This window comes from Rhinoderma darwinii, chromosome 4, assembly GCF_050947455.1.
Source record: "Rhinoderma darwinii isolate aRhiDar2 chromosome 4, aRhiDar2.hap1, whole genome shotgun sequence".
Lineage (NCBI taxonomy): Eukaryota > Metazoa > Chordata > Amphibia > Anura > Rhinodermatidae > Rhinoderma > Rhinoderma darwinii.
The window spans coordinates 239,953,374-239,966,331 of record NC_134690.1 but is presented as its reverse complement, the minus strand read 5'-3'; the positions used below and the strand labels follow the sequence as shown (position 1 = coordinate 239,966,331).

Sequence of the window (12,958 nt, the reverse complement as noted above, 5' to 3'; positions counted from 1 at the left end):
AACTCCCATAAAAGTGAATAGTAGTTACGGAAACAGCGTAGCTCGCATGCTACGCTGCTTCTGTAACTGCCATTCGCTATTATGGGAGTTACGGAAACAGTGTAGCTCAGCGGGCTACGCTGTTTCTGTAACTCATCAAAGTATTTCAGTGTATTGTACCAGCTATCTAGCAATCGCTGGTTCAAGTCCCATAGGGGAACTAATAAAATGTGTAAAGAAAAAAAAAAAGTTAGATACCTGTTCAGGAGTGTAAAAAAAATATTAAAAGTTCAAAAATATGTGTCGGTGGCAGATGTCCGATATGCTGTTAGAGGATTCTTAGATCATTTCCCCCTATACTTAGACCTACAAATCCCTGGTGCTACTTGTAGATCAGGATGGAGAGTACACCCCTTTTGGCTTACCTTATTATGTAATCGGAAAAGGATACCTCACCAATTACAAGTTTTTATAGGCTGTAATGATGGTACTTCTAACTCCCTTTATAGTATGGAAAACACTGAGGGCTTATCTTCGTGGATGCCTTAAAGGGAACCTCAAAACGAAAAGATTCCACAGCACTGGACTGCAAGTGGGTTCACGCCTCAATAAGACCTGGTCCGCGGTCCTGGATATCAAGCAGACAAAGAATGGAAAGAGGCAGCACTTCCAAAAAGAGCAAGAGCTATTTATTCACCCATGCGACGTTTCAGTCCAACTGGACTTTTAAATGCTTGTAAAAAGTCCAGTTGGACTGAAACGTTGCATGGGTGAATAAATAGCTCTTGCTCTTTTTGGAAGTGCTGCCTCTATCCATTCTTTGTCTGCTTAAAGGGAACCTGTCACCAGCATTTCACATATTAAATCAGCAATACCTGGTGGTAGTGGGGGAAAAATCATTTTCTATATAATTTATAATTATCTTCTTAGTCGGCTCTGTAGCTTTAGCATTCCGTTTTTTAGTGTTCCCACGCCGTATGCTAATGAGCATAAGAGTCAAATCTTCGTTTGAAAAGAGTCAAATCTTCGTTTGAAAAGAGTCAAATCTTCGTTTGAAAAGAGTCAAATCTTCGTTTGAAGAGAGTCAAATCTTCGTTTGAAGAGAGTCAAATCTTCGTTTGAAGAGAGTCAAATCTTCGTTTGAAGAGAGTCAAATCTTCGTTTGAAGAGAGTCAAATCTTCGTTTGAAGAGAGTCAAATCTTCGTTTGAAGAGAGTCAAATCTTCGTTTGAAGAGAGTCAAATCTTCGTTTGAAGAGAGTCAAATCTTCGTTTGAAGAGAGTCAAATCTTCGTTTGAAGAGAGTCAAATCTTCGTTTGAAGAGAGTCAAATCTTCGTTTGAAGAGAGTCAAATCTTCGTTTGAAGAGAGTCAAATCTTCGTTTGAAGAGAGTCAAATCTTCGTTTGGAGAGAGTCAAATCTTCGTTTGGAGAGAGTCAAATCTTCGTTTGGAGAGAGTCAAATCTTCGTTTGGAGAGAGTCAAATCTTCGTTTGGAGAGAGTCAAATCTTCGTTTGGAGAGAGTCAAATCTTCGTTTGGAGAGAGTCAAATCTTCGTTTGGAGAGAGTCAAATCTCCGTTTGGAGAGAGTCAAATCTTCGTTCCTCAAGTCTTTCCGAGTTTACCCCACCTCATTACTTTTGATTGACAGCTCCACGCCTTCCCCCAGTACACACAATCCTGCGCTTGTGCATTGATGTCATCTTCTGGTGTGTGCGCACAAAGGGACACCGGATTATTACGATAAAAGGCACGAAATGTTTGCAGACCGTTATTTACAGTCGGAGGAGGAGTTTAGGAGAGGGGATAACGGCAATGAACATTTGATAGCAGCGGCCAATGAGGGATAATTAAAGCTCAATAAGTGAAAGGCTGGTGACAGGTTCCCTTTAAAAGAGGCTCTGTCACCACATAAGTGCCCCTTCTCCTACATATTTTGATCGGCGCTGTAATGTAGATAACAGTGGTTTTTATTTTGAAAAACGATAATTTTTGAGCAAGTTATGAACAATTTTAGATTTATGCTAATTAGTTTCTTAATAGACAACTGGGTGTTTTTACTTTTTACCAACTGGGCGTTGTGAAGAGAAGTGTATGACGCTGACCAATCAGTGACCAATCAGCGTCATACACTTCTCATTGTTCCAGCCCAGCTTCTTTCACTGCACAATCACGCTGTGCACAATCACACTGTGCTGAGGATCATGTTCTGAGGTTTGTGAAAAACACCAACATTTTGCAAAAAATTGCAAAAATTAGCATTTTTCTCAATTTAAATGTATCTGCTTGTAAGACAGACCGTTATACCACACAAAGTTGTTGCTAATTAACATCCCCTATATGTCTACTTTAGATCGGCATTGTTTTTTTTTGAACATCATTTTATTTTTCTAGAACATTAAGGCTTTTAACTTTAGCAACAATTTCTCACATTTTCAAGAAAATTTCAAAAGGCTAATTTTGCAGGCTTTGAGGGCCTTATATATTCCAAAACCCCCAATAAGTCACCCCATTTTAAATACTTCACCCCTCAAAGTATTCAAAACAGCATTTAGAAAGTTTCTTAACCCTATAGACGTTTCACCGGAATTAAAGCAAGTAGAGTTGAAATTTACAAATTTCATATTTTTTTGTAGAAATTAATTTTTAATCCATTGTTTTTCTAACACAATGTTTTACCAGAGCAACGCAACTCCATATTTATTGCCCAGGTTCGCCAGTTTTAGGAAATATCCCACATGTGGCCCTAGTGTGCTACTGGACTGAAGCACGGGCCTCCGAAGCAAAGGAGCACCTAGAGGATTTTGGGGCCTTATTTTTATTAGAATATATTTTAGGCACCATGTCAGGTTTGAAGGGCTCTTGCGGTGCCAAAACAGTGGAAATCCCCCCAATTGGGAAACTACACACCTCAAGAAAATTATCTAGGGGTATAGTGAGCGTTTTGACATCACAGGTTTTTTGCAGAAATTACTGGAAGTAGGCCCTGAAAATTAAAATCTAAGTTTTTTCAAATAAAATGTAGGTTTAGCTAATTTTTTCTCATTTCCACAAGGACTGAATGAGAAAAAGCACCGCAAAATTTGTAAAGCAATTTCTCCCGAGTAAAATAATACCCCACGTGGTCATAAACGGCTGCTTGGAAACATGGCAGGGCTTACAAGGGAAAGCGCGCTATTTGGCTTTTGGAGATCACATTTGGCAGGAATGGTTTGCGGAGGCCATGTCACATTTGCAAATCACCTGAGGGGACTAAACAATGAAAACGCCCAAAAAGTGACTCCATTTAGGAAACAACACCACTTGAGGAATTCATCTACGGGTGTAGTAAGCATTTTGACCCCACAGGTGTTTCATAGCATTTATTAGAATTGGGCAGTGAAAATTAAAACATTCCCTTTTCTTCAATAAGACGTAGCTTTAGCTCAAAAATTTTCATTTTCTCAACAAATAAAGGCAAAAAAAGAACCCACTTGATAAGGGAAAAGGGCAATTTGTGTTTTATTACTTGAAACTTTTATTATGTTTTCAAACTTTTTTTTTTTTTCTTTCTTTCACTTTTTTTTACACTTTCAAGTCCCACTAGGGGACTTGAAGGTCAAACTGTCTGATTTTGTTTTTTCTAATACATTGCACTACCTACGTAGCGCAATGTATTAGATCTGTCAGTTATTCACTGACAGCAAGTTGATCAGGCTTCGCCTCCCGGCGGGGCCTAATCGGCTTGCGTAATGGCAGAGCAGGAGGCCATTGGGTCTCCTGTTGCCATAGCAGCAGTCGCCAGTTCTGATTGCCTGTCAGGGCTGGCGATCTGCTAGCAACCGCTAAGATGCACCAATTGCTGCATCAAAGGGGTTAATGGCAGGGATCGGAGCTAGCTCTGGTTCCTGCTGTTACAGGTGGATGTCAGCTATAACATACAGCTGACATCCACCGCTAATGACGCCGGCTCAGCTCCTGATCTTGCCGCCGGCTACGGAAGCTGTTTAGGCTCCGCCGCCGGGCGGGTGCTGAACGGCTTCCGTGCTAGGCGTACCGGGAGACAAGTTTTAGGCCTCCGGTTGCCATTGCAGCCACCGGAACCCCGACAATTTCATTGCTGGGGTTCCGATAAGCTTCAAACACCTTAAATGCACCGATTGCGTTTGGGCGCTGTATTTAAGGGGTTAATGGCAGGGATCAAAGCTAATTTCGGTTCCCACCATTGCCTCCGGATGTCAGCTGTAAGATACCGCTGACATCCGGCGATGATGGCATTGGCTCGGCTTATGAGCGATTGCCCAGCAATTTGTCGTATGGATACGGCAAAATTCGGGAAGCACTAGCTTTCCATGACTTATCCATACGGCAAATGTCGGGAAGGGGTTAATCATAAATAGAGTCCGGGAATTTTATAATTATTATTATTCCACCCAATATTCCAACTCTCCGGGTGAATTAGAAACATATCTGAATGAGATCTCCTTTCCCCAATTATCGGAAGCAGATGCACAGTTTTTGGATTTGGATATCACTCTTGCGGAAGTGGAACTGGCTGTTTCAGACTTGGCTAGAGGTAAATCCCTGGGACTCGATGTTCTCCTGCTGGAGGTATATGCTAGATATTTTGAAAACACGGGACTGATTCTCCTTGATATGTTTCAAGAGACGGTTAATTCAAATGAGCTCCCAGACTCTCTATATTAGGCTACTATTGTAGTACTCCTGAAAAATGATAAGGATCCCTGCGATTGTGGCTCGTATAGGCCCATATCCCTATTGAACGTAGATTACAAAATATTAACCAAAATACTGGCTAACCGTCTTAACTCTGCTATTCTCAGCATTATTCATTCTGACTAGTCAGGCTTTAGGCCTGGTAAGAGCACTACGAATAATATCCACAGGGTACAGATCATAGCTCCGTTAGGTAGAGCCCATAATAAAAAAAAAAAATAGCCTTGGCTTCTTTACTTGCAGCTAAGGCTTTTGATTCCGTAGAGTTGCCTTACTTGCAGTACTTAATGAACTGAGGGCCAAAACCAAAGTTTTTAAGTGTGTATCCATTAGGAAGAGGTAACCGTCAGGGATGTCCCTTATCGCCACCGCTGTTTGCTTTGGCGATTGAACCTCTGGTACTCCGATTACGTCAGGATACTATTTTCCATGGGGTTTCTTCTGGGGTGAGGGAGGATCGTGTTGCCTTATATGCAGACGATCTTATTCCATTTACGTCCTTATGTAGAGCTATCCATCTCTTGGATGCATTTGCTCCATTTTCGGGCCTTCATATAAATTGGAGTAAATCAGCTTTGATGCCCTTATGGGATTCTGACTGGCTAGCCGAGTACTATAACCTACCAGTGGTTGAAGATTTTAAATATCTAGGTATTTACATTCCTAAATGTGCTAATAAGTCTCACGAAAAACATTTACCCTCTGCTAGAGTATACTGAATCCAAATGTAAGATTTGGGGTGCTTTACATTTGTCCGTACCTATGCGTATCAACTTAATTAAAATGATACTCCTTCCGAAAGGATTATACCTGCTTGAACATGCCTCAGGTCCCATTCCTAAATCCTTTTTCTCCAAATTGCAATCCGTACTAACTTCCTTTTATATGGGGAAACTCCAGACATAAATTGGGTGTGAGTATTTTACAACAGCTGAAAACCCAAGGGCGCATGGCCCTTCCAGACTTCTATCTATATTTTTTCGCTGGCCAACTCAACTTCCTTCATTTCTGGACTCAACATCTCACTTCAAGTACTGTTGAATACTACTTAGCGCACTATTTAGAGATGAGCACATTATGGCCGGTCCTGGAGAAGCCAGGCCTATTTCCTTGCCGTTTATTGCTACTTCACAGATTGGCTGTTCAGGTATGGAGGGCAGCTAAAGAAATATCTCAGTACCACGCTTTCCATCCCACGATGCCTCTCTGGGGAAACCCTATGTTTTCACATATCTCTCTGCTTACAGATAATGTGTTTTGGACTTCACATGGTGTTGAGACTCTGGCGGATATGTACAGTGATGGGACTATTCGATCCTTTACACAAATACAGGATTTATACCATATACCACGTTCATCATTTTACAGATATCTGCAACTAAGACATGCTCTCCGGAGCCAGTTTCCGAGTACATCATGCCCGGCATCTGACTACCCCTTGATTTGGAATTTTTGTAACACAGGGCCCTAAGGGCGTTATCTCAGCCTTATACACATATCTTTTGGGACACAAACTGAAATCTACACAGTTGGCTTCAGAGAATAGATGGAAATCCCTTATTCCAGGTTTGTAGAGGACTGGGAGGAGGCACTGGCACTTTCACTTTATGTATCTCCTGCAATTAATAACCGTATGACTCAACTATACTTCCTACATTTATTCTACTTAACCCCAAAACGTCTCCATAAAATGGGAAGACGCCTACACACTAGATATCATATATGTTCGGAACCACAAGCTGACTTCCGGCATATGGCATGGTAGTGATCATATATTAACTCATTCTGGGGAGAGATCATTTCGAAGTTGTCATCTCTTCTGGGGATTACGGTGCCTTTCACTCCTGAGCCTTGTCTTGTAGGTTTAGTAGATGAGTCCATATCGTCACATCATACCAGGATTTTCTTAGGGAATCCTTATTTTTTGGCCCGAAAGGCCATTACAATCAGATGAATGGGTGATAGCCCTCCTACGTGTAGTCCATGGATAACCCTGATAAACACGACAATTCCTTATGAGAAAATGGTGTATACACATAGAGGCTGTTCCCACAAATTCCAGAAAATTTGGGTCATTTGGAATGCATCCCCTTTGGCCCTGTTGTCCCCGAGATCACTGATCATCTGATCTTTAGGGTTTCTGAAATGTCCAGTGTTTGGATGTGTGGGGGGCCCCATTTCTGTACATGTTGTTACTGAGCTGTATTGCTGATTTTGTGTCCCATATCTGGTGCTTTACTAGGTACTCGAGATGTGGTGATACAGTGTTAAGTGTGAAACTCACGTGCAGAAATTCAGTTTAACTATGTTCAGTTAAGATTTTTTTGATTTTTTTTTTACTACAATCTGTATTATATATAATTTTTAACATCCTGATTTATGTTGTGCATTTTACAATTGCGTGGGAATGAGGGTTGTTACCGGTGTGACCAGACACTGTCTTTTTATATTTCTACTGTATTCTATTCGTTATATGTACATATGATGTGAAGCCATTACTTCTTTATTGATATATTAACTGTATTGTGCTTATTGGTCAATAAAACGAGTTTAAAAAAAGTTAAAAAATAACCTTTTCCCATTCTTCCCCTAGCACAATGTAAAAAATTAAAAAGAAATAAGAAAAATTGGCATCGCTGTGCATGTAAAAGTCCTAACTATTACAATATAGCACTATTTGACTCGCACGGTGACCGGCGTAAAAAAAAATAATTAAAAGCATTGTTGTTTTCTGGTCACCTTTAGCGCTAAACAAAAATGAAATAAAAAGTGCTAAAAAAAAAATCATATGTACTAAAAAATAAGCCCTCACACCGCCCAATCGATTGAAAAAATATAAAAGTTATGGCTCTCAGAATGTGGTGAAACAGAACAATTTTTTTCTTAACCAATAGTTTTTCTTTGTAAAAGTAGTAAAGTATTAACTTTTTTTCCTATTTTCTGTTGTCTAAAAACTGGGTGCGTCTTATAGTCAGGTGCGTCTTATAGTCCGAAAAATACGGTAAGTGTAGTACTCAGATCACTCCTTAATGGTAGTAAATTAGAATTTTGCCGTCAGCACCATTTTTAAAGAGTTTGTTTCAGGATATTGATGGACATCGCTAGGATATGCCATTAATGTGTAATTGGTGGGGTTTAGACTGCTAGAACAAAGTAATGATCAAAATCTGTGGCACTCTGCAGGTTTTCTGGGTGCTTTGGGTAGGGTTCCCATCCCGTTAAGATTTAAACTCAAGCACTCCTTAGGTCGATATGCAAAAATAGATTTATTTGAGTAAGGCTATAACTAATGTTTTGGCCACAATCCGGCTTTTGTCAAACTCTATTGCCGCTGGTCAATAGAAAAAATTCTCAAAAAATCTATTTTTGCATATCGACCTAAGGAATGCTAGAACAAAGTGGCAGTGGGGCCAGGATTGTACAATGCCACTTCTTTCTGGTTGGATATTGACTATAATGGGAATTATATAGCCTGTATTTTAACCCCTTCCCGACATCTGTCGTAAATATACGTCATGGAAAGCCAGTGCTTCCCGCAAAATGTCGTATACCTACGACAAATGTTTGGCACCGGCTCAGAAGCTGAGTCGGTGCCATAATCGCCGGATCTCAGCTGTATCTGACAGCTGACATCCGGCTGTAATGGCGGGGACCGAAATTAGCTTCGATCCCCGCCATTAACTCCTTCAATGCAGCATTCAAACGTGATCGCTACATTTAAGGTGTTTGCAGCTCATCGGAACCGGTCAAGATCCGCCCGGCGGCGGAGCCTGATCGGCTTCCGTAGCTGCCGGCAAGATGGCGCCGGGTCAGGAGCTGATCCGGCATCATCAGCGGTGGAAGTCAGCTGTATGTTATGTTATTGCTGCATCGCAGCGGTTACTAGCAGATCGCCAGTCCTGATAGGCAATCAGGACTGGCGACTGCTGCTATGGCAACAGGAGACACAATGGTCTCCTGCTCTGCCATTACGGAAGCCGATTTAGGCCCCGCCGGGAGGCGAAGCCTAATCGGCTTGCTGTCAGTGAATGACTGACAGATCTAATACATTGCACTACATAGGTAGTGCAATGTATTAGAAAAAAAATAATCTGACAGTTGGACCTTCAAGTCCCCTAGTGGGACTTGAGAAAAAGTGTTAAAGTGTAAAATAAAAGTTTGAAAACAATAAAAGTTTGAAGTAATAAAATAAAACACAATCCCCCTTTTACTCTTATCAAGTCCTTTATTATTGAAAAAGAATAATAAACCATACGTATTTGGTATCGCCGTGACCGTAACGACCTGAGGTATCAAAATATTATATTTATTGCACGCGGTGAAAAGCGTAAAAAAAAACGTTACCAGGGTTTCTGTTTTTTGGTCACTTTGCCCTACAAATATTGGAATAAAAAGTGATCAAAAAGTCGTACGTATCCAAAAATGGTACCTGTAAAAACGATAGCTCGTCCCGCAAAAAAACAAGCCCTCATACAGCTCTGTTGACAAAAAAATTATGGTTCTTACAAAAGTAATTTTAGTGTGCAAAAAGTTGTAAAACATAAAAAAGTGCTATAAATTAGGTATCGCCGGAATTGTACTGACCCGCAGAATAAAGGTAACATGTAATTTATAACGCATGGTGAACGCTGTATAAAAAAAACTAACAAAAAGCTGTGCCAGAATTGCGTTTTTTTGTTTACCTGGCATCCCATAAAATAGGATAAAAAGGTGATCACAAAGTTGCATGTACCCCAAAATGGTACCAATAATAACTACAGCTCGTCCCACAACAGACCAGCCCTCCTACCACTACGTCTATGAAAAATTAAATTAGTTAAGGCTCCAATAAGTCAGGAAATAAAAAAATATGCAGTTGTGCAGGTCCGAGGGGAACGTTTCTTCTGTTTAAAGAGGCGATTTATCAAGGACCTAAAATTAGGGAACCAGGAAGGGTAGGGCCCAAACATATCTGCTGGAAGTGACGGTGCCCGTATTATACCAGGACAACACCTCCCAGCAAAATTCTCCAAACTGTAAAGGTGCGGAGTGTGGACCAAAAGGGGGATAAGAAAGGACGCCATATATCAGTGCGACATCGGCCTGTGCAGAAAGGATTGCCTCACAGCGTAACACACATCTATGGATCATTTTATTATTTTTTTACCCCATTATTATACCACCTGACTATGCCCCTTATATACTCTGCTCAGCTTACATGTACCCCCCCCCCCATTATAAACGGAAACACCAGCAATACTCAAACAAGTCTACTACCAAGCAAAATCCGCTCTCCAAAAGCCAAATGGCGCTCCCTCCGCTCTGAACCCTACAGCGTGCCCAAACAGCAGTTTCCTTCCACATATATGGCATCGTCATACCTGGGAGAACCCTTTTAACAATTTTTGGGGTGTTTGTCTCCAGCGTCATAAGCTGGGCATGACATATTTGCCACTGAATGGTATATCTAGGGAAAAATATACATTTTTAATTTGCACTATCCGCAGTGCAATCATTTATGGAAAAGACCTGTGGGGTGAAAATGCTCACTACACCCCTTAATAAATGCCTTGAGGGGTGCAGTTTCCATAATAGGGTCACTTCTCAGGGGTTTCTTTTTATTATTTCACATTTGAGCCTCTGCAGTTGTGAACCAATGCTTTGTAAATTGCCAAATTAGGCCTTAATTTGACATGGTACTCTTTAACTCCTGAGCCTGTCCAGGCAAAAGATTAGGGCCACATAAAGGGTGTTTCTAAAACCGGGAAACACCGCATAATAATTAGAGAGCTTTCTTGTTATGGTGGCAAAAGCTGGGCACCACATATTGGCATATCTATGGAAAAAATCCCATTTTCACTCTGCAACATCGAGTGCACACTAATTTCTACAAAACACCTGCAGGTTTAAAATGCTTACTACACCCCTAGGTAAATGCATTGAGGGGCGTAGTTTCCAAAATTGGGTCACTTCTGGGGGGTTTCCACTGGTTTAGGCCCACAGGCACCCAGAAACCAATCCAGCAAAATCTGCACTCCAAATGGCGGTACTTCCCTTCTGAGCCCTGCCGTTTGCCCAAACAGCAGTTTATGACCACATATGGGGTATTGCCGTACTCGGGAGATATTGCTTTACAAATGTTGGGTTCTTTTTTTCCTTTATTTTTTGAGAAAAAGAAAAAATTTGCGCTAAAGCTACGTCTTATTGAAGAAAAAGGATTGTTTTTATTTTCACTGCCCAATTCTAATAAATTCTATGAAACATCTGTGGGGTCAAAATGCTCACTACACCCCTAGATAATTTCCTCAATGGGTGTAGTCTCCATAATGGGGTCACTTGTGGGGGGTTTCCACTGTTTTGTCCCCTCAGGGGCTTTGTAAATGTGACATGGCCTCCGCAAACCATTCCTGCTAAATGTGATCTCCAAAAGCCAAATGGCACTCCATCCCTTCAAAGCCCTGCCGTGTCTCCAAACATCAGTTTATTACCACATGTGGGGTATTGTTTTACTCGGGAGAAATTGCTTTACAAATTTTACGATGCTTTTTCTCCTTCAGTCCTTGTGGAAATGATAAAAAATTAGCTAAACCTACATTTTCTTTGAAAAAATTTAGATTGTCATTTTCAGGGCCTACTTCCAATAATTAATACAAAAAACCTGTGGGGTCGAATCGCTCACTATACCCCTAGATAATTTCCTCAATGGGTGTAGTTTCCAAAATGGGGTCACTTGTTGGGGGTTTCCACTGTTTTGTCCCCTCAGGGGCTTTGTAAATGCGACATGGCCTCCGCAAACCATTCCTGCTAAATTTGGGCTCCAAAAGCCAAATGGCGCTCTTTCCCTTCTAAGCCCTGCCGTGTGTCCAAACAGCCGTTTATTACCACATGTGGGGTATTGTTTTACTCGGGAGAAATTGCTTTACAGATTTTCTCCTTTAGTTTCTCCTTTAGTCCTTGTGGAAATGAGAAAAAAAATCGCTAAACCTACATTTTCTTTGAAAAAATTTAGATTTTCACGGCCTACTTCCAATAATTTCTGTAAAAAACCTGTGCGGTCAAAATGCTCACTGTACCCCTAGATAATTACCTTGAGGTGTGTAGTTTCCCAGATGGGGTCACTTTTGGGGGATTTTTACTGTTTTGGCACCGCAAGAGCCCTTCAAACCTGACATGGTGCCTAAAATATATTCTAACAAAAATAAGGCCCCAAAATCCTCTAGGTGCTCCTTTGCTGCTGAGGCTGGTGCTTCAGTCCAGTAGCACGCAATGGCCACATGTGGGATATTTCCTAAAACTGCAGAAACTGGGCAACAAATATTGAGTTGCATTTCTCTGGTAAAACCTTCTGGGTAATAAAAAAAATTGTATTAAAAATGTATTTCTGAAAAAAATATGAAATTTGTAAATTTCACCTCTACTTTGCTTTAATTTCTGTGAAATGTGTAAAGGGTTAAGACATTTTATATATGCTGTTTTGAATACTTTGAGGGGTAATGTTTTTAAAATGGGGTGACTTTTTGAGGGTTTCTAATATATAAGGCCCTCAAAGCCACTTCACAACTGAACTGGCCCCTGTAAAAATGGCCTTTTGAAATTTTCTTGAAAATGTGAGAAATTGCTGCTAAAGTTCTAAGCCTTGTGATGTCATAGAAAAATAAAATGATGTTCAAAAAACGATGCCAATCTAAAGTAGACATATGGGTGATGTTAATTAGCAACAATTTTGTGTGTTATAAGGGCCTGTCTTACAAGCAGATACATTTAAATTGAGAAAAATGGTAATTTTTGCAATTTTTCGCTCTTTTTTGGTGTTTTTCACAATTAAATACTGAACATATCAAATTTTGTCAGTAACTTAAAGTGCAATGTGTCACGAGAAAACAATCTCAGAATCGCTTGGATGGGTGAAAGCATTCCGACGTTATTACCACATAAAGTGACACATGTCAGGAAGGTCAAAAGTGGCTAAAGAGGGAAGGGGTTAAGAATCAACCAAATTATACCACTTACATGATACCAGTATCCGACTGAAAAACCTTTATATTCTTTGACATCGGAGGCATACAGAGGTACAATGGGGACTTTGCTTGTCACTTTTTTTTATTTTACTGTACATCAATATATGTGAGGTTTTTTTCCTGACCGGATACTGATTATTTCAATTCTGTCACAGCACAGGTTTGGGCTGTTATTGTGACCACCTGATCACGCGAATGGCACTGTGCACAGGAGTGCATAGTGCCATTAAAAATGGAATATAAATCTAAAGGGCTAATCGTACATG

At 40.6% G+C, this 12,958-nt stretch overlaps 1 protein-coding gene across 1 annotated transcript in view; it reads left to right on the top strand.

Moving 5' to 3' along the window:
• Positions 1-12,958, top strand: part of CEBPZ (CCAAT enhancer binding protein zeta) — a 61,447-nt gene that overhangs the window by 17,727 nt on the left and 30,762 nt on the right. The gene's annotated exons all lie outside the window — the stretch shown is intronic.